Source organism: Coregonus lavaretus (genome assembly GCF_964263955.1).
Source record: "Coregonus lavaretus genome assembly, chromosome: 11".
In the NCBI taxonomy this organism is placed as follows: Eukaryota; Metazoa; Chordata; class Actinopteri; order Salmoniformes; family Salmonidae; genus Coregonus; species Coregonus lavaretus.
In genome coordinates, this window is record NC_139998.1 from 27248558 (window position 1) to 27268888 (window position 20331).

A 20331-nucleotide genomic window follows, 5' to 3' on the forward strand; every position below is an offset into this window, starting at 1 on the left:
AGATGCTTCTTACGGAGCCACTCCTTAGTTGCCCTGGCTGTGTGTTTCGGGTCGTTGTCATGCTGGAAGACCCAGCCACGACCCATCATCAATGCTCTTACTGAGGGAAGGAGGTTGTTGGCCAAGATCTCGCGATATATGGCCCCATCCATCCTCCCCTCAATACGGTGCAGTCGTCCTGTCCCCTTTGCAGAAAAGCATCCCCAAAGAATGATGTTTCCACCTCCATGCTTCACGGTTGGGATGGTGTTCGTGGGGTTGTACTCATCCTTCTTCTTCCTCCAAACACGGCGAGTGGAGTTTAGACCAAAAAGCTATATTTTTGTCTCATCAGACCACATGACCTTCTCCCATTCCTCCTCTGGATCATCCAGATGGTCATTGGCAAACTTCAGATGGGCCTGGAGATGCACTGGCTTGAGCAGGGGGACCTTGCATTCACTGCAGGATTTTAATCCATGACGGCGTAGTGTGTTACTAATGGTTTTCTTTGAGACTGTGGTCCCAGCTCTCTTCAGGTCATTGACCAGGTCCTGCTGTGTAGTTCTGGGCTGATCCCTCACCTTCCTCATGATCATTGATGCCCCACGAGGTGAGATCTTGCATGGAGCCCCAGACCGAGGGTGATTGACCGTCATCTTGAACTTCTTCCATTTTCTAATAATTGCGCCAACAGTTGTTGCCTTCTCACCAAGCTGCTTGCCTATTGTCCTGTAGCCCATCCCAGCCTTGTGCAGGTCTACAATTTTATCCCTGATGTCCTTACACAGCTCTCTGGTCTTGGCCATTGTGGAGAGGTTGGAGTCTGTTTGATTGAGTGTGTGGACAGGTGTCTTTTATACAGGTAACGAGTTCAAACAGGTGCAGTTAATACAGGTAATGAGTGGAGAACAGGAGGGCTTCTTAAAGAAAAACTAACAGGTCTGTGAGAGCCGGAATTCTTACTGGTTGGTAGGTGATCAAATACTTATGTCATGCAATAAAATGCAAATGAATTACTTAAAAATCATACAATGTGATTTTCTGGATTTTTGTTTTAGATTCCGTCTCTCACAGTTGAAGTGTACCTATGATAAAAATTACAGACCTCTACATGCTTTGTAAGTAGGAAAACCTGCAAAATCGACAGTGTATCAAATACTTGTTCTCCCCACTGTACATTAGGGAACTACTACCACATACAGTTGAAGTCGGAAGTTTACATACACTTAGGTTGGAGTCATTAAAACTCGTTTTTCAACCACTACACACATTTCTTGTTAACAAACTATAGTTTTGGCAAGTCGGTTAGGACATCTACTTTGTGCATGACACAAGTAATCTTTCCAACAATTGTTTACAGACAGATTATTTAACTTATAATTCACTGTATCACAATTCCAGTGGGTCAGAAGTTTACATACACTAAGTTGACTGTGCCTTTAAACAGCTTGGAAAATTCCAGAAAATGATGTCATGGCTTTAGAAGCTTCTGATAGGCTAATTGACATAATTTGAGTCAATTGGAGGTGTACCTGTGGATGCATTTCAAGGCCTACCTTCAAACTCAGTTCCTTGTTGCTTGACATCATGGGAAAATGAAAAGAAATCAGCCAAGACCTCAGAAAAAATGTGTAGACCTCCACAAGTCTGGTTCATCCTTGGGAGCAATTTCCAAATGCCTGAAGGTACCACGTTCATCTGTACAAACAATAGTACGCAAGTATAAACACCATTAGACTGATGCCTGTAGCCATTAAATGCTTTGATAGGCTGCTCATGGCTCACATCAACACCATTATCCCAGAAACCTTAGACCCACTCCAATTTGCATACCGCCCCAACAGATCCACAGATGATGCAATCTCTATTGCACTCCACACTGCCCTTTCCCACCTGGACAAGAGGAACATCTACGTGAGAATGCTATTCATTGACTACAGCTCAGCATTCAACACCATAGTGCCCTCAAAGCTCATCACTAAGCTAAGGATCCTGGGACTAAACACCTCCCTCTGCAACTGGATCCTGGACTTCCTGACGGGCCGCCCCCAGGTGGTAAGGGTAGGTAACAACACATCTGCCACATTGATCCTCAACACGGGGGCCCCTCAGGGGTGCGTGCTCATTCCCCTCCTGTACTCCCTGTTCACCCATGACTGCAGGGCCAGGCACGATTCCAACACCATCATTAAGTTTGCCGACGACACAACAGTGGTAGGCCTGATCACCGACAACGATGAGACAGCCTATAGGGAGGAGGTCAGAGACCTGGCCGTGTGGTGCCAGGATAACAACCTCTCCCTCAACGTGACCAAGACAAAGGAGATGATTATGGACTACAGGGAAAAAAAGAGGACTGAGCACGCCCCCATTCTCATCGACGGGGCTGTAGTGGAACAGGTTGAGAGCTTCAAGTTCCTTGGTGTCCACATCACCAACGAACTATCATGGTCCAAACACACCAAGAGAAGAGGGAACGACAAAGCCTATTCCCCCTCAGGAGTGAAAAGATTTGGCATGGGTACTCAGATCCTCAAAAAATTCTACAGCTGCACCATCGAGAGCATCCTGACTGGTTGCATCACCACCTGGTATGGCAACTGCTCGGCCTCCGACCGCATGGCACTACAGAGGGTAGTGCGTATGGCCCAGTACATCACTGGGGCCAAGCTTCCTGCCATCCAGGACCTCTATACCAGGCGATGTCAGAGGAAGGCCCTCAAAATTGTCAAAGACTCCAGCCACCCTAGTCATAGACTGTTCTCTCTGCTACCGCACGGCAAGCGGTACCAGAGCGCCAAGTCTAGGTCCAAAAGACTTCTCAACAGCTTCTACCGCCAAGACATAAGACTCTTGAACAGCTAATCATGGCTACCCCAACTATTTGCACTGCCCCCCCACCCCCACCCCATCTTTTTACGCTGCTGCTACTCTGTTAATTATTTATGCATAGTCACTTTAACTCTACCCACATGTACATATTACCTCAACTACCTCAACTAGCCAGTGCCCCCGCACATTGACTCTGCACCGGTACCCCCCTGTATATATAGCCTCCCTACTGTTATTTTATTTTACTTCTGCTCTTTTTTTCTCAACACTTTTTTGTTGTTTTATTGTACTTTTTTATAAAAAAATAAATGCATTGTTGGTTAAGGGCTGTAAGTAAGCATTTCACTGTAATGTCTACACCTGTTGTATTCGGCGCATGTGGCCAATAACATTTGATTTGATTTCATTTGATTTGGACCACGCAGCCATCATACCGCTCAGGAAGGAGACGCTTTCTGTCTCCTAGAGATGAACGTACTTTGGTGCGAAAAGTGCAAATCAATCCCAGAACAACAGCAAAGGACCTTGTGAAGATGCTGGAGGTAACAGGTGCACAATTATCTATATCCACAGAAAAAAACGAATCCTATATCGACATAACCTAAAAGGCCGCTCAGCAAGGAAGAAGCCACTGCTCCTAAACCGCCATAAAAAAGCCAGACTGCGGTTTGCAACTGCACATGGGGACAAAGATCGTACTTTTTGGAGAAATGTCCTCTGGTCTGATGAAACAAAAATAGAACTGTTTTGCCATAATGACCATCGTTATGTTTGGAGGAAAAAGGGGGATGCTTGCAAGCCGAACAACACCATACCAACCGTGAAGCATGGGAGTGGCAGCATCATGCTGTGGGGGTGCTTTGCTGCAGGAGGGACTGGTGCACTTCACAAAATAGATGGCATCATGAGGAAGGGAAATTATGTGGATATATTGAAGCAACATCTCAAGACATCAGTCAGGAAGTTAAAGCTTGGTCGCAAATGGGTCTTCCAAATGGACAATGACCCCAAGCATTCTTCCAAAGTTGTGGCAAAATGGCTTAAGGACAACAAAGTCAATGTATTGGAGTGGTCATCACAAAGCCCTGACCTCAATCCTATAGAAAATGTGTGGGCAGGACTGAAAACGCATGTGCGAGCAAGGAGGCCTACAAACCTGACTCAGTTACACCAGCTCTGTCAGGAGTAATGGGCCAAAATTCACCCAACTTATTTTGGGAAGCTTGTGGAAGGCTACCCGACACGTTTGACCAAAGTTAAACAATTTAAAGGCAATGCTACCAAATACTAATTGAGTGTATGTGTCACAACGGCTGATGTAGATGTGGTGAAGGAGTCAAACGCAGACACAGAAGCTAAGTCCAATACTTTACTGAACACGACCAAAAATATACAAAACACTGGCCTCAAAACAAACAAGAGGCGGACGATGCGCAACAATGCGCAAAAGGCTAGTATTCCAAGGCGCACGAAAACAGTACAGTGCGACGACAGGGAAAACAACAAACAAACAATGAGCCGACCTGATGACAGGCGAATAATAACACACAACACAAGACTAACCAAATGAGAAACTTATAGGAGACATAATCAACCAAACAGGAAACAGGTGTACACAATCAGACAAAACCAAACAGACATCGAAAACATCAAACGGTGATAGCTAGTACTCCAGTGACGATGACCGCCGAAGCCTGCCCGAACAAAGAGGAGGAGCAGCCTCGGCCGAAACCGTGACAGTACCCCCCCCTTGACGCGCGGCTCCAGCCGTGCGCCGACCCCGGCCTCGGGGACGACCAGGAGGACGCGGAGCAGGGCGCGTAGGGTGTCCACGGTGGAACTCCGTCAGGAGAGACGGGTCTAGGATGTCTCTCCTCGGCACCCAGCACCGTTCCTCCGGACCGTACCCCTCCCACTCCACGAGATATTGGAGACCCCCCATCCGACGTCTCGAATCCAAGATGGACCGAACTGTGTACGCCGGAGCCCCCTCGATGTCCAGTGGGGGCGGAGGAGTCTCTCTTATCTCATCGTCCTGGAGTGGACCAGCTACCACCGGCCTGAGAAGAGACACATGGAACGAGGGGTTAATATTCTTATAATCAATAGGCAGTTGTAACCTGTAACACACCTCGTTCAATCTTCTCAGGACTTTAAAGGGCCCCACAAACCGCCGACCCAGTTTCCGGCAGGGCAGGCGGAGGGGTAGGTTTCTGGTAGAGAGCCAGACTCGATCACCAGGTGCGTACACCGGCCCCTCACTGCGGTGGAGATCGGCGCTCGCTTTCTGACGACGGATGGCCCGCTGCAAGTGGACGTGTGCAGCGTTCCACGTCTCCTCCGAGCACCGCACCCACTCATCCACCGCAGGAGCCTCGATCTGGCTCTGCTGCCACGGTGCCAGAACCGGCTGGTAACCTAACACACATTGGAAAGGGGTTAGATTGGTTGAGGAGTGGCGGAGAGAGTTCTGGGCCATCTCTGCCCAGGGGACATACCTCGCCCACTCCTCCGGCCGGCCCTGGCAATACGATCTAAGAAACCTACCCACATCCTGGTTCACATGTTCCACCTGCCCATTACTCTCCGGGTGGTAACCCGAGGTCAGGCTCACCGAGACCCCCAAACGCTCCATAAACGCCCTCCAGACTCTGGAGGTAAACTGGGGACCTCGATCAGACACTATATCCTCGGGTACCCCGTAGTGCCGGAACACGTGGGTGAATAGTGCTTCGGCGGTCTGTAGGGCAGTAGGAAGACCCGGCATTGGGAGCAGACGACAGGCCTTAGAGAACCGATCCACAACGACCAGTATAGTACTATTCCCCTGTGAGGGGGGAAGGTCTGTGACGAAATCCACCGAGAGGTGAGACCATGGTCGTTGTGGAACGGGCCGGGGTTGTAACTTTCCCCTGGGCAGGTGTCTAGGCGCCTTACACTGGGCGCACACCGAGCAGGAGGAGACATAAACCCTCACATCCCTGGCTAACGTTGGCCACCAGTACTTAGCGCTAAGGCAGTGCACAGTCCGGCCAATACCAGGATGTCCAGAGGAGGGTGACGTGTGAGCCCAATATATCAGTCGATCCCGAACCTCGAGCGGAACGTACGTCCGACCCACCGGGCACTGTGGAGGACTAGGGTTGGTACGCAATGCCCGCTCGATTTCAGCATCGACCTCCCACACTACCGGTGCCACCAGACAAGACTCCGGCAGTATGGGAGTGGGCTCAACGGACCTCTCCTCCGTGTCATACCGCCGAGACAGTGCGTCTGCCTTACCGTTCTGGGACCCAGGGATGTACGTGATCTTAAATACGAACCGGGCTAAAAACATGTTCCACCGCGCCTGGCGAGGGTTCAATCTCCTAGCTGCCCGGATGTACTCCAGGTTACGGTGGTCAGTCAAAATGAGAAAAGGGTGTTGAGCCCCCTCAAGCCAATGCCTCCACACCTTTAGGGCCTGTACCACGGCTAACAGCTCCCTGTCCCCTACGTCATAATTTCGCTCCGCCGGAGTTTAGGTGGCGTGCCGGACCGTTGCGAAAGTACGGCCCCAATACCGGCCTCTGACGCGTCAACCTCTACCTGAAATGGTAAAGCGGGATCCGGATGCGCCAGCACCGGAGCCGAAGTAAACAGGTCCTTCAGTCTCCCAAAAGCCCTGTCCGCCTCGGCTGACCACTGCAAACGCACCGGACCCCCCTTCAACAGAGACGTTATGGGAGCTGCCACCTGTCCAAAACCCCGGATAAACCTCCGGTAGTAATTTGCAAACCCCAAAAACCGCTGCACCTCTTTAACAGTGGTTGGAGTTTGCCAATTACGCACGGCGGACACTCGGTCAACCTCCATCTTCACCCCTGTCGCAGACAACTGATAACCCAAAAAGGAGATAGACTCCTGGAAAAACAGACATTTCTCTGCCTTGACATACAGGTCGTGCTCCAACAGCCTCCTCAACACTCGGCGCACCAGGGCTACATGCTCGGCTCGGGTAGAAGAGTACACAAGAATGTCATCAATGTACACGACCACACCCTGCCCCTGCATGTCCCTGAAGATCTCATCTACGAAGGATTGGAAGACTGAAGGAGCGTTCATCAACCCGTATGGCATGACGAGATACTCGTAATGACCTGAGGTGGTACTAAATGCTGTCTTCCATTCATCGCCCCCTCTAATGCGCACCAAGTTGTATGCGCTCCTGAGATCTAGTTTTGTGAAGAAACGCGCCCCGTGCAATGACTCCGTCATAGTCGCAATCAGCGGGAGTGGATAACTGTATTTCACCGTGATCTGATTGAGACTACGGTAATCAATGCACGGGCGCAAATCTCCATCCTTCTTCTTCACAAAAAAGAAGCTCGAGGACGCAGGGGAAGTGGATGGCCATAGGTATCCTTGTCTCAGAGATTCGGCTATGTAAGTCTCCATAGCTCTCTTCTCCTCTTGAGACAGAGGATACACATGGCTCTGTGGAAGCGCTGCTCCTGCCTGGAGGTCTATCGCACAATCTCCCTGCCTATGAGGAGGCAACTGCGTCGCCCTCGATTTACTGAACACGATTGTCAAATCCTCATACTCAGGGGGAATGTGCAGTGCAGGCACCTGGTTTGGACTCTCCACCGAGGTCGCCCCCACGGAAACACCTAGACATCGCCCCACACACTGGGCAGACCACTCCTTAAGAGCCCTCTGTTGCCACGAAATAGAAGGATTATGGGTAATCAACCAGGGAAGCCCCAACACCACCGGATACGCAGGAGAGTCAATCAGATATAGCTGAATAGTTTCCTCATGACCCCCCTGCGTCCTCATCCTAAGTGGCGCTGTGACCTCCCTAATTAACCCCGATCCCAAGGGACGGCTGTCTAAAGCATGGACAGGAAATGGGGCGTCGACTGGAAGAAGGGGAATTCCTAGTTTTAAACAAAAATGTCGATCAGCAAAATTCCCAGCTGCGCCTGAATCTACTAGCGCCTTATGCTGGGAATGAGGTGCAACCTGTGGAAAATGTACAGGTAAACAGACATGCACAACAGAGAGCTCTGGGTAAGTGGGACGCCTACTCACCTGGAATGACTCCCCAGTGCGTGGCCTGTCGTCCTCTCCCCTAGGAGACCCTCCCCAGCACCGAGCCGCAGTGTGCCCTCCACGGCCACGGTGCAGGGAACAGCCCCCCTCGGGCTCCTCCTCCTCCTCTCTCTAGCGCCAGCACCTCCGAGCTCCATAGGGCTCGGCTCGGAGGTGCTGGAGGGTGGAATGGACGACCCCCACTCGGTGCGTCCGCGGGTAGCCAGCAGGGTGTCAAGCCGGATGGACATGTCCACCAGCTGGTCGAAGGTAAGATGGGAATCCCTGCAGGCCAACTCTCGACGGACGTCCTCCCGTAGACTACATCGGTAGTGGTCGATGAGGGCCCGCTCATTCCACCCTGCATCCGTTGCTAGAGTCCGGAACTCCAGGGCGAACTCCTGTGCGCTCCTCCTCCCCTGTCGAAGGTGGAACAGACGCTCCCCCGCCGCCTTCCCCTCTGGTGGATGGTCGAACACGGCCCTGAAGCGGCGGGAGAACTCCGCGTAGGTGATGGTGGCGGCGTCTATTCCCCTCCATTCGGCGTTAGCCCACTCTAACGCCTTGCCGGTGAGACAGGAGATGAGGGCGGAGACGCTCTCGTATCCCGAGGGCGCCGGGTGTATGGTGGCCAGGTAGAGTTCCACCTGCAGGAGGAACCCCTGACATCCGGCTGCGGTACCATCATATGCCCTCGGGAGCGAGAGCCGAATACCGCTGAGTTCCGGTGCTGGAAGAGGAGGACTGGTCGATGTTGATGGTAAGGTGTGCGGAGGTGTGGGCACCTCTCTGGTGACCAAACGGTGCAGAGTGTTCGCCACCTCGTTCATGGCGGCCTCAAGTCATGTCTTGATGGCTGATCCGTTCCTCCAGCGACTTGGGTGCCGCCGCTGCTTCTGCTGACTCCATGGTGGTGTGTTATTCTGTCACAACGGCTGATGTAGATGTGGTGAAGGAGTCAAACGCAGACACAGAAGCTAAGTCCAATACTTTACTGAACACGACCAAAAATATACAAAACACTGGCCTCAAAACAAACAAGAGGCGGACGATGCGCAACAATGCGCAAAAGGCTAGTATTCCAAGGCGCACGAAAACAGTACAGTGCGACGACAGGGAAAACAACAAACAAACAACGAGCCGACCTGATGACAGGCGAACAATAACACACAACACAAGACTAACCAAACGAGAAACTTATAGGAGACATAATCAACCAAACAGGAAACAGGTGTACACAATCAGACAAAACCAAACAGACATCGAAAACATCAAACGGTGATAGCTAGTACTCCGGGGACGACGACCGCCGAAGCCTGCCCGAACAAGGAGGAGGAGCAGCCTCGGCCGAAACCGTGACAGTATGTAAACTTCTGACCCACTGGGAATGTGATGAAAGAAATAAAAGCAGAAATAAATCATTCTCTCTACTATTATTCTGACATTTCACATTCTTAAAATAAAGTGGTGATCCTAACTGACCTAAAACAGGGAATTTTTACTAGGATTAAATATCAGGAATTGTGAAAAACTGAGTTTAAATGTATTTGGCTAAGGTGTATGTAAACTTCCGACTTCAACTGTACCACTTAAATTGGTACAGTACTCTCACTAGCGGGTGCAACAAGTATAGCCTCTTACAAGGCACAATTCAAAATGTGTTAATAAGCTACAACAATACCATGCACCCACGAAAGGTTTTTGGTGCTCCAAAATTACAGTATGATACTGTATTATGTGGGGTACAGCATTCTCACTAATGGTTGTAACAAATATATATAACAAATATATATAATGGTTGAGTGTTTAGCCATGTCCTTTTGATTTGTTTTGTCCTGTAGTCACTGCCAGTTTAGAAGCCTATATTAAGGCCTCTACAAATGCAATTGATATAAAATACAAAATATTCATTGGTATGCTGTAATACATAAATACTTATTCACTGTTAGCAATTGCTGTAATTTTATTACAACACAATTTAGCAGAATGCCATTGTGCCCCCATAATGCATTGCTCTTTACAGTACTGTACTGTAAAATATAATTACAGTAGCCAACTGTTCAAGTTTTGCTGTAAATTTACAGAAATTTGTTAGTGTACTACATTGGTGCCAGAAATGGAATGTGGGATCTTTCCATCTATCCATGTGTGTGGGTTGATAGGACTGGGTCACAGATAATTATTGCAGGGCAGATTGGCAAGGGAATAGGCACGTGTGAGTGTTATTTCACAGAGAAGTGCTCCTTTCGTCTTTCATCTTGTCTGCTGCTGCACCATGGAAACTATCAGGGACACAGGACTCTTTCACTCTCCCAACTCCCCATCACACACACACACACACACACACACACACACACACACACATACGCGCACGCGCACGCGCACACACACACACACACACACACACACACACACACACACACACACACACACACACACACACACCTGAAATAGTATTATCATGAGCAACAGGATAGGAGACAGGTCAAACACATACATATACATATACATATACATATATATAGTAACCACAGGGACTGAGTGGACAGACCATCAGTAGGAAAGTCTGGACTTCATGAATGGACAAATACACTGACTGAGCTCTGCAGACAGAGACGGACAGAGAGAGTGAGAGAGACTGAGACGAAGAGAGAGATTGAGAGAAGAACAGAGAGAGAAGGGGAATCCCAGAGTTGCTGGGAGGACACAGAGGAACACAGTCAGAACTAGAAGAGGGAGAAAAATATATATACTCCCTCCGGTATATGCTGATCATATCTCATCGCTATTCAGTAGCTATTACACTAGATCACCATCATCTAATTAGCATTGTGGTTTCCAAGATGGTGTAGTAGTGCGGTCGTGTATTGTGTTGTGTCCTCGTGTAAATAGCCTTTTTTTTTTTTTTTTTGTCTTTTATTCGTACATATTTCTCCAGCTCACTTTCCATCCTTTAACTAAATATACTTTCCTGCAACCCGCCTCACCCAATGTGGAATGGATTCTATTATTTCTTTATTTAATCAAGAACCTACGGCTGAAACTAGCCAGCTAACTAGCTACTTGCTATTAGCCACCGTTAGCGGTCTTCACCACTGTCCGTGGCCTACACTACCTACCAGCCAGCTCTAGCCTGGACAATTATCGGCCAGTCTGCACAGCGTGCTATTGACCCAGAGCATATCGGATTTTCTGCCGGAATCACTGAATCCCTGGACCCTAACACCGGACCATCGCAACTAGCTAGCTGCAACCGAATGGCTGTTGTTGGCTAATATAGGGTGACCATATTTTAGTTTTCAAAAATGAGGACAGTGGGAGCGGGAGGCAGATGGACACCCGCAGTGGGTGGTAAATACAAATGCGTTCACAACCATGCAACTATGTTATTGAACTTTAATACATAAAGTAATACATCCTTTCCATTCAACTGTTGGCCCTCAACAATAGAACAATAACAAACAAATAAATAAAAAATGGTTTAGCTTTTAACACCTTTTACATGACACTGTTTCTTTTCATGGCCATAGGTAAAAAAAAACAGTTGTCATAAAAAAATCCACAATTTCAGTCAAAAATAATGTCAGTCCTCCTGATGCTCTCTGGTATACTTTCCCGAAGATCGAATCTTTCCCAACAGTCCTTAATTACCAATCAAGTAGGCAAGACATGTTTTTAAAGTTGTATTGTGTACACAGAAGCCCCTTCAGTGACTCAACAGACAAGTGATTCCTTTCCTTTGTCCACTGACTTTGCATCAGTGAAAAAACTCTCTCTACATTTGCATTGTGAGAAGGAATAGCAAATAAAAACTGTGCAATCTTCAGTAGCTCTGAATGAAAATCTATGCTTTTGGACCTTTCAAAATAATTATTGGGTGCTTGCAGATTACTGAACTCTCCATCACTGTTACACCTTTCTGTGAATTTCTTCAGGTTGGTGACCTGATCAAAGCACTTTGCATCATCAATTGGCAACCCCTTTTCTCCCAGGTGTTTGATACAGGCTTCTATGTCATTCCAGTCAGGTGTCTCACTCAGATCCATCCACATGAAAGAGGAGAACTCCTCCATGGGTGCCATCCATTTCTCCAGATACTCCAGGCATGAACTGTACAGACGTTGTACTTGAGCTGAAATGGTCACAATTCTTACCAAGTCCATCCTTGTTCTTTTGTGCCAATAGTCCCTTAACTTTAAGGGACATTAAGTTATTGGTCTTGCGTTCAAGAAGCATGGTGTGGACTTTGTTCAAAAGGTTCTTCACTTCCACAATTGAATTGCTCTCCCTTTCCATCTCCTAAATGTGTGAATGAAACACACACATGAGTGAGTGCATGTGCCAGAGGTAAATTTCACTGAACTCATCTTCAAAACACTTCTTGATCAAGGAGGGCGTTTTTTCCTGTGACAAAAATAATGCTTTCAAGGCTGGAAACATCTGTAGCAGCCTCTCAATACCTGGGAATAATGACAGCCATCGCGTCTTGCTGTGAGAAAGGATACTTCTGTATTCAACATCAACAAATTCACAGTACTCCTTCAGATTCTCTGTGCGCACAGTGTAGATGTGAAAGTATTGACATATTTTGAAGATGATGTTCTCAATATCGACATCTAGTGTGTCTGCCCCGTAATGAACACAATTGTTCAAGACGTGTGCTGGGCAGCCCACACCGATTAAAGAATTGTTCTGCAATGACTTTTTTAAGTTTGCGAAAACATTCTTTCCTTCTTCATCACGCCGTGTTCCCCCGAACATTGTATTGCAGTTGTCACCTGTTAATGCAATACATTTGGAAAAAATCCCATTATTTTCCAGTGTTTCTTTGATGTATTGCGCGATCGTATCAGCTGTCTCATTTGGAGTGTTTTTAACTTAGACTAATTTACTTTGCACGCCACCATTCTTCCAATCAAAATACTGAATAAGCAGAGGGAATATTTTCACAGCACCGTGATTGCTCCCATCAGTAGAAACACCACATTTTCGCGCAGTCTCGGAATCAGGGAAAGCCTTTTTTAACAAGGCAGACGTGCAGTCCATTGATCTGTAGCTATTGTGATGCTTCATGGTGTGGAATGCAAAAACTCCCTCCGCAGCAGTAACAGCATCTTCTGTTTTACCTGCTCTCACAAAATAGTCAGTTAATTTACCTGACAAACTCTCTCCTTTAGCTGCAATTTTGTGTTTTGCGGAGCTAATGTGGGCTTCTAGGTCGCTAGCACCTTTATTTGACACTGACACGTACGTGCCAGCTTTGCAGGTCATGCATTCTGCTTCACACGGATCCCGACCAAGATGAAAACACAGGAATTTTCTCTGTAAATTATCTGTGAATTTACATTTGCGTTTGGGCATTTTTACGCTGTTCTGGAGCCATGTGCCACTGTTGACAAGCAAGATGCTGCTCTGTCTCTTGGCTGTTGCCATAGTGAGGGTAATGATTGAGATGCAGTTTGACCAATGTTTGCGTAGGCCTACATGACCGACCAATGGTGGCGTGTGAGAAGGCGGGACCTAAAGAGCAATGCAAAACCCCAAAAACGCACACAATGAATGGCGACTGTAGAAAGCAAAAGCCGAATCCCGGACATTTTGGGCGATTTAGAAATCCCGGCTGGACGCATTTTTTTAGGTCCAAAAAGAGGACATGTCCGGGAAAAAGAGGACGTATGGTCACCCTAGCTAATATCCACTTCCCGACGTACCAGTTAGCCTTGAGCTAGCTTCGAGCCCATCTCCCGGCTATCTACCTCTCTGTCAACCGGACGGGACCTCCTAGTGTCGACACGGAGCCCCGCCGATCCATCACGTCTGGTCTGCCGACGTAATCGTCTGATGTGGTTTCAACAGGCTTCCCGTTGCGACGACCACAAAGATCCATCTGCTAGCCCCGGCCCGCTAGCACGCGCAATCAACAGCCGTGCCTCCTGCTCTCCTGTGCTTTAGCAGCCTACGATCTGCTCCCGAACTTACTTAGTGCTGTTCACTGGACCTTATGATCACTCAGCTACACAGCTAATGCCTGCTGGACTGTTCCTTTACACGGTACCCCATCCTGTTTATCTGTTTAGCCTCAGCCCAAACTTTCGTCGCCATTACCAGTTGTTGTCTTAGCCCTCTCTAATAACACCTGTGATTGCATTATGCCTCTCTCCCATGTCAATATGCCTAGCCTATTGCTGTTTGGGTTAGATCTTATTATACAATTTAGAGCCCCAAGTTCAGCTCAACCAGCCTCAGAGAGCTCCTTTGTCCCACCCCCCATACACGCGGAGACCGGCTCAATCGGTACCTCCAGTGATGCTATCTCTTTCATAGTTACCCAATGCTTAGGTGTACCTCCACTGTACTCATATACTTCCGTATCCTTGTCTGTACACAATGCCCTGAATCTATTCTACAATGCCCGGAAATCTGTCCCCTTTCTCTGTACCCAACGCACTAGAAGACCAGTTCTTAAAGCCTTTAGCCGTATCCTTATTCTATTCCTCCTCTGTTCCTCTGGTGATGTAGAGGTTAACCCAGGTCCTGTAGCCCCCAGTATCACTCCTACCCCCCAGGCGCTATCATTTGTTGACTTCTGTAACCGTAAAAGCCTTGGTTTCTTGTATGTTAACATCAGAAGTCTCCTCCCCAAGTTTGAGTTATTCACTGCGTTAGCACACTCTGCCAACCCTGATGATCTAGCAGTGTCTGAATCTTGGCTTAGGAAGGCCACCAAAAATTCAGAAATGTCCATTCTGAACTACAACATTTTCCGTCTAGATAGAACTGCCAAAGGGGGCGGAGTTGCAATCTACTGTAGAGAGCCTGCAGAGCTCTATCATACTATCCAGGTCTGTGCCCAAACAGTTTGAGCTCCTACTTCTAAAAATCCACCTTTCCAGAAATAAGTCTCTCATTGTTGCCGCTTGCTACAGACCCCCCTCAGCCCCCAGTTGTGCCCTGGACACCATATGTGAATTGCTTACCCCCCCATCTATCCTCAGAGTTCGTACTGCTTGGTGACCTAAACTGGGATATGCTTAAAACCCCGGCCGTCCTACAATCTAAACTAGATGCCCTCAATCTCACACAAATTATCAAGGAACCTACCAGGTACAACCCTAAATCCGTAAACATGGGCACCCTCATAGATATCATCCCGACTAATTTACCCTCTAAATACAGCTCCGCTGTCTTCAACCAGGATTTCAGCGATCACTGCCTCATTGCCTGCGTCCGTAATGGGTCCGTGGTCAAACGACCACCCCTCATCACTGTCAAACGCTCCCTAAAACACTTCAGCGAGCAGGCCTTTCTAATTGACCTGGCCCGAGTATCCTGGATGGATATTGACCTCATTCCGTCAGTAGAGGATGCCTGGATGTTCTTCAAAAGTGCTTTCCTCTCCATCTTAAATAAGCATGCCCCATTCAAAAAATGCAGAATTAAGAACAGATATAGCCCCTGGTTCACCCTAGACTTGACTGCCCTTGGCCAGCACAAAAACATCCTGTGGCGTACTGCATTAGCATCGAACAGCCCCCGCGATATGCAACTTTTCAGGGAAGTCAGGAACCAATATACATAATCAGTTAGGAAAGCAAAGGCTAGCTTTTTCAAACAGAAATTTGCATCCTGTAGCACTAACTCTGTACTATGCAGCCGTCTTCATCGACCTGGCCATGGCTTTTGACTCTGTCAATCACTGCATTCTTATTGGCAGACTAAATAGCCTTGGTTTCTCAAATGACTGCCTCGCCTGGTTCACCAACTACTTCTCAGATAGAGTTCAATGTGTCAAATCGGAGGGCCTGTTGTCTGGACCTCTGGCAGTCTCTATGGGGGTGCCACAGGGTTCGATTCTCGGGCCGACTCTATTCTCTGTGTATATCAATGATGTCGCTCTTGCTGCTGGTGACTCTCAGATCCACCTCTACGCAGACGACACCATTTTGTATACATCTGGCCCTTCATTGGACACTGTGTTAACAAACCTCCAAATGAGCTTCAATGTCATACAACACTCCTTCCGTGGCCTCCAACTGCTCTTAAACGCTAGTAAAACTAAATGCATGCTCTTCAATCGAACGCTGCTTGCACCCGCCCGACCAACTAGAATCACTACTCTCGGCGGGTCTGACTTAGAATATGTGGACAACTACAAATACCTAGGTGTCTGGTTAGACCGTAAACTCTCCTTCCAGACTCACATTAAGCATCTCCAATCCAAAGTTAAATCTAGAATCGGCTTCCTATTTCGCAACAAAGCCTCCTTCACTCATGCTGCTAAACATGCCCTTGTAAAACAGACTATCCTACCGATCCTTGACTTCGGCGATGTCATTTACAAAATAGCTTCCAACACTCTACTCAGCAAATTGGATGTAGTCTATCACAGTGCCATCCGTTTTGTCACCAAAGCCCCATATACTACCCACCATTGTGACCTGTACGCTCTCGTTGGCTGGCCCTCACTACATATTCATCACCAAACCCACTGGCTCCAGGTCATCTATAAATCACTTCTAGGCAAATCCCTGCCTTATCTTAGATCATTGGTCACCATAGCAACACCCACCCGTAGTTTGGGTTCCAGCAGGTATATCTCACTGGTCATCCCCAAAGCCAACACCTCCTTTGGCCGCCATTCCTTCCAGTTCTCTGCTGCAAATGACTGGAACGAACTGCAAAAATCTCTGAAGCTGGAGACTCTTATCTCCCTCACTAACTTTAAGCATCAGTTGTCAGAGCAGCTTACTGATCACTGCACCTGTACACAGCCCATCTGTAATTAGCCCACCCAATTACCTCATCCCCATATTGTTATTTATTTTGCTAATTTGCACCCAAGTATCTCTTTTTGCACATCATCTTCTGCACATCTATCACTCCAGTGTTAATACTAACTTGTAATTATTTTGCACTATGGCCTATTTATTGCCTTACCTCCATAACTTACTACATTTGCACACACTGTATATAGATTTTCTATTGTGTTATTGACTGTACGTTTTGTTTTTGTTTATTCCATATGTAAGTCTGTGTTGTTGCTGTTTTTATCGCACTGCTTTGCTTTATCTTGGCCAGGTCGCAGTTGTAAATGAGAACTTGTTCTCAACTGGCTTACCTGGTTAAATAAAGGTGAAATAAAATAAAATAAAATATAACTGTAATCAAGCAGCCACATGGCAACAGCGCAGTCAGTAGGGGTAACCATGACAACAGTCAGTACTTGGTTACCATAGCAACAACATAGCGCTGGATTACAAACACCAGTTTGATTTCATTCTGCCTTTATTTTACAACTTTGTCCAGGTGACCTATTTCAACCATTAGGCCTTCCAATGATGACCTAGAGACAGACACAGCTACAGACAACCACATACAGATCTCTCTCTCGCCTGCTCGCTCGCTCGCTCTCTCTCAATTCAATACAATTCAATTCAATTCAAAGGGCTTTATTGGCATGGGAAACATATGTTAACATTGCCAAAGCAAGTGAAATAGATAACAAACAGAAGTGAAATAAACAATCAAATTACACTCGCAAGTTTCAAAGGAATATACACATTTCAAATATCATATTATGGCTATGTACAGTGTTATAATGATGCGCAAATAGTTCAAGTACAAAGGGAAAATAAATAAACATACATTTGGGTTCCCTCTGTGTGTGTGTGTGTGTGTTTGTGGGTGCGCGTGAGTGCTTGCGTGTGTGAAGGGCTATAGTACACAGACAGAGCATGTGTTGCATAATTCTGAAATTCAGTAAATAACTCATAGATACAGAGCGTGTACGCGCGTGCGCATTCATGTGTGATGACGCCCCACGCCCCCGCCCAACTCGTCTTGCGTCGCATCTGGATCTGAAACCTGTCACCTGCAGCAGCAATCAGCAGCACAGCGGTATCGGTGGCCGCAAGGAGGGATGAGAGGAGAATCTCATCACGGGAAGACGGGAATTTGTACCTCTACATCTGATCATCATATCTATTTTTTTCCGTCTGTTTCTCTCTCGCTTTTTTCCTTTTGAAACGGAATAGCCTATTTAGCTGTCTCTTCTCTACACCCGATCATCTCTCTCAGAACAGAACAGAGGATTAAGAACAGAAGAGAAGAGGACAACGAAGGGAGAGACTAATGGAGGAATAAAAAGCAAATGAGAAGAGAGGAGGAATTTACCTCTCCTCTAGGCTACACTCGATAATCTCAATCTCTCTCTCCTTCGCTCTATCTCTCTCTGGTCATGGCTGTGCAGGGGACCAGCCTGCTAGAGAACCCGGTCCAGGCGATTCTGTACCTTAGAGAACTGACCACTATAGTTCAGAACCAGCAGAGCCTCATCCAGACACAGCGCCTGCGCATTGACGAACTGGACCGGCGCGTGGATGAGCTGCTCGGGGAGAACAGGAATCTGCGCGAGGCAAGAGGAGTACAACATCATTATCATCATCACCCGGACTCCAACCTGAACCTTCATCATCATCCTCAGCACCAACATCCAGACACACAACCTCATGACACCGGGTCTCTGCCTGCCCAGCCTCTGCCTGAGATCCACCCGGACCAAGAAAAACCACCTCCTCAACCCGCCAATCCGGAGGACATGCAGCTGGTACCGGCCCAACCCCAACCACAGTCACCGAGCCCTCCCCAAAGCGAGGCCAGCCCGGGAAAGGGTGAGGACGGCAGGTCCAGCCCGGGCTGCCGCACACTGATTCCCCTGGTTCCCCTAGCTCCCCTCACTCCTACCACTCTCTGCCGCTCGCTGGCTCTCGCCAATCAATCAGAGTGAGTCCATTTACTATCCTTTATCAACGCGAATGTGATAAAGTATGTGTGTGCCCTGTAAACCATAAAAAACGAGTTGTTTCAACTAATTATTAAGTAACTGGTTCCACAGACTTTTTTGTTTTGTTTACATCAAACTTCAAATAAACACTGAGTCTCAAATAGCCACCTGTTCCTTTTTATAATAGCCAGGCAATAGCACACATTTCAGCAAATAAAAACCCTTTCAAATAAACGCCGGGTCTAAATGAATTGTTTAGGAGGTTACCATGAATTGTTTGAGCTTCAATGTTTGATTTGTTACATTACATAATTCAGTAATGACTCGAAAAATTATGGCAATCATCCGTTTTTAACGCCAGTAAGAAACTGCTAGCCATCTTCTTCTTCTTCTTCTTCTTCTTTACATTGTTATGGCAGACTACACCTGTTGGTGTATTGCCGCCACCTACTATAAAGGGGTATTGAAACAAAAAAATATTCAAGGGGGGGGGGGGGACACACACACACTGTAATACAAAAATAAATCAAACAACCATCCCACTCCTTCAGTCACATTGAAATCACATCTGGACTGAGCATTCATCGACAGGATTCCTTATAATGCCTCTGCAGAAAAATCCCTTATTCCCAAAAAACGCTCAGCCGCACTCACAATGATGCCTATTTTCTTCGATTTCCTCTCCGTTTGCGCTGTGCAGTTGATAACCAAAGTAACAAAGTCCACCTTCTTAATATGCAACATGTCAGGATCCCTCTGTTGACAAGGAATATCATCTTGTGTCTCAACTCCTACTACCATTATTTCTTCAACTTCACTCCTTTCTTCCACTCTTCTCAACGCCTCTGGATAGGAGACATTCTGGACAGCCCTTATTCTTGCCATTTCCTTCTGCTGAGAACAGCTAGCAAACTGGCAAGCACAAGAACAGTCAACAACTTCGGAAGTACAGACCCCCAGAAATCGGCTGATCGCCCTCTAGTGGCGAAAGTAAAAACTGCTGAAAATGCACAGTCCCAAATTTTGCTCCAACTTGAGAAAACGTAGGCAAAAATTCAGTTAACTTAAAATTATGTTTTTGCTCAACTTGTCTCATGTTTATTCAAGTAGAAATTATTATTTGTCCATCTTACCTAAAAAAAGCTGTGGAACTAGTTACATCAGGGGAGAACGACTGCCCCCTCTCATTGAAGCCACGGAAGTTGAAGGCCGACTGCGGTACTGCAGGAATTTCCATGGCTTCAATGAGAGTGGGCAGTTTTTCTCCCCCGATTTGAACCTGATGGTTCATGGCATTCCGAGCTTCCTGCTACTCCACCATGTCTGTTTCAATTATCAGTTAATCTGACTATTCTCTCATCATTGATTTGATTTACTTATTTAAGCAATTGTAGGTTTTATTGGATAGTTGTCTAATGTTTGTGGGGCATATTTAATGTTACTCCTTAATCACTATGATAAATACAATCGTTTTTCTTGAGTGTACTTTTAACAGAGTTGAGATGTACTTTGAAGTGCAAAGTGTAGTAATACAGGTGAAATCACTAATTGACGCAGACATGGTGGCTTAGCAGGAAGATTGGAATGCTGTGAACCAAGAGGTTGTGAGTTCAAATCCCAGGTGAAGACATGTTGAGAATATTTGTAAGTACGGTGTC

The 20331-nt window shown here is 47.1% G+C and overlaps 1 pseudogene across 1 annotated transcript in view; it reads left to right on the plus strand.

Moving 5' to 3' along the window:
- Positions 1-18127: 18127 nt before the first annotated feature.
- Positions 18128-20331, plus strand: part of LOC311137497 (IQ motif and SEC7 domain-containing protein 3-like) — a 37593-nt pseudogene continuing 35389 nt past the window's right edge. The window contains exon 1 of the transcript in view: positions 18128-18672. The product of the transcript in view is annotated as an IQ motif and SEC7 domain-containing protein 3-like (transcript). The remainder of the gene's footprint in view (positions 18673-20331) is intronic.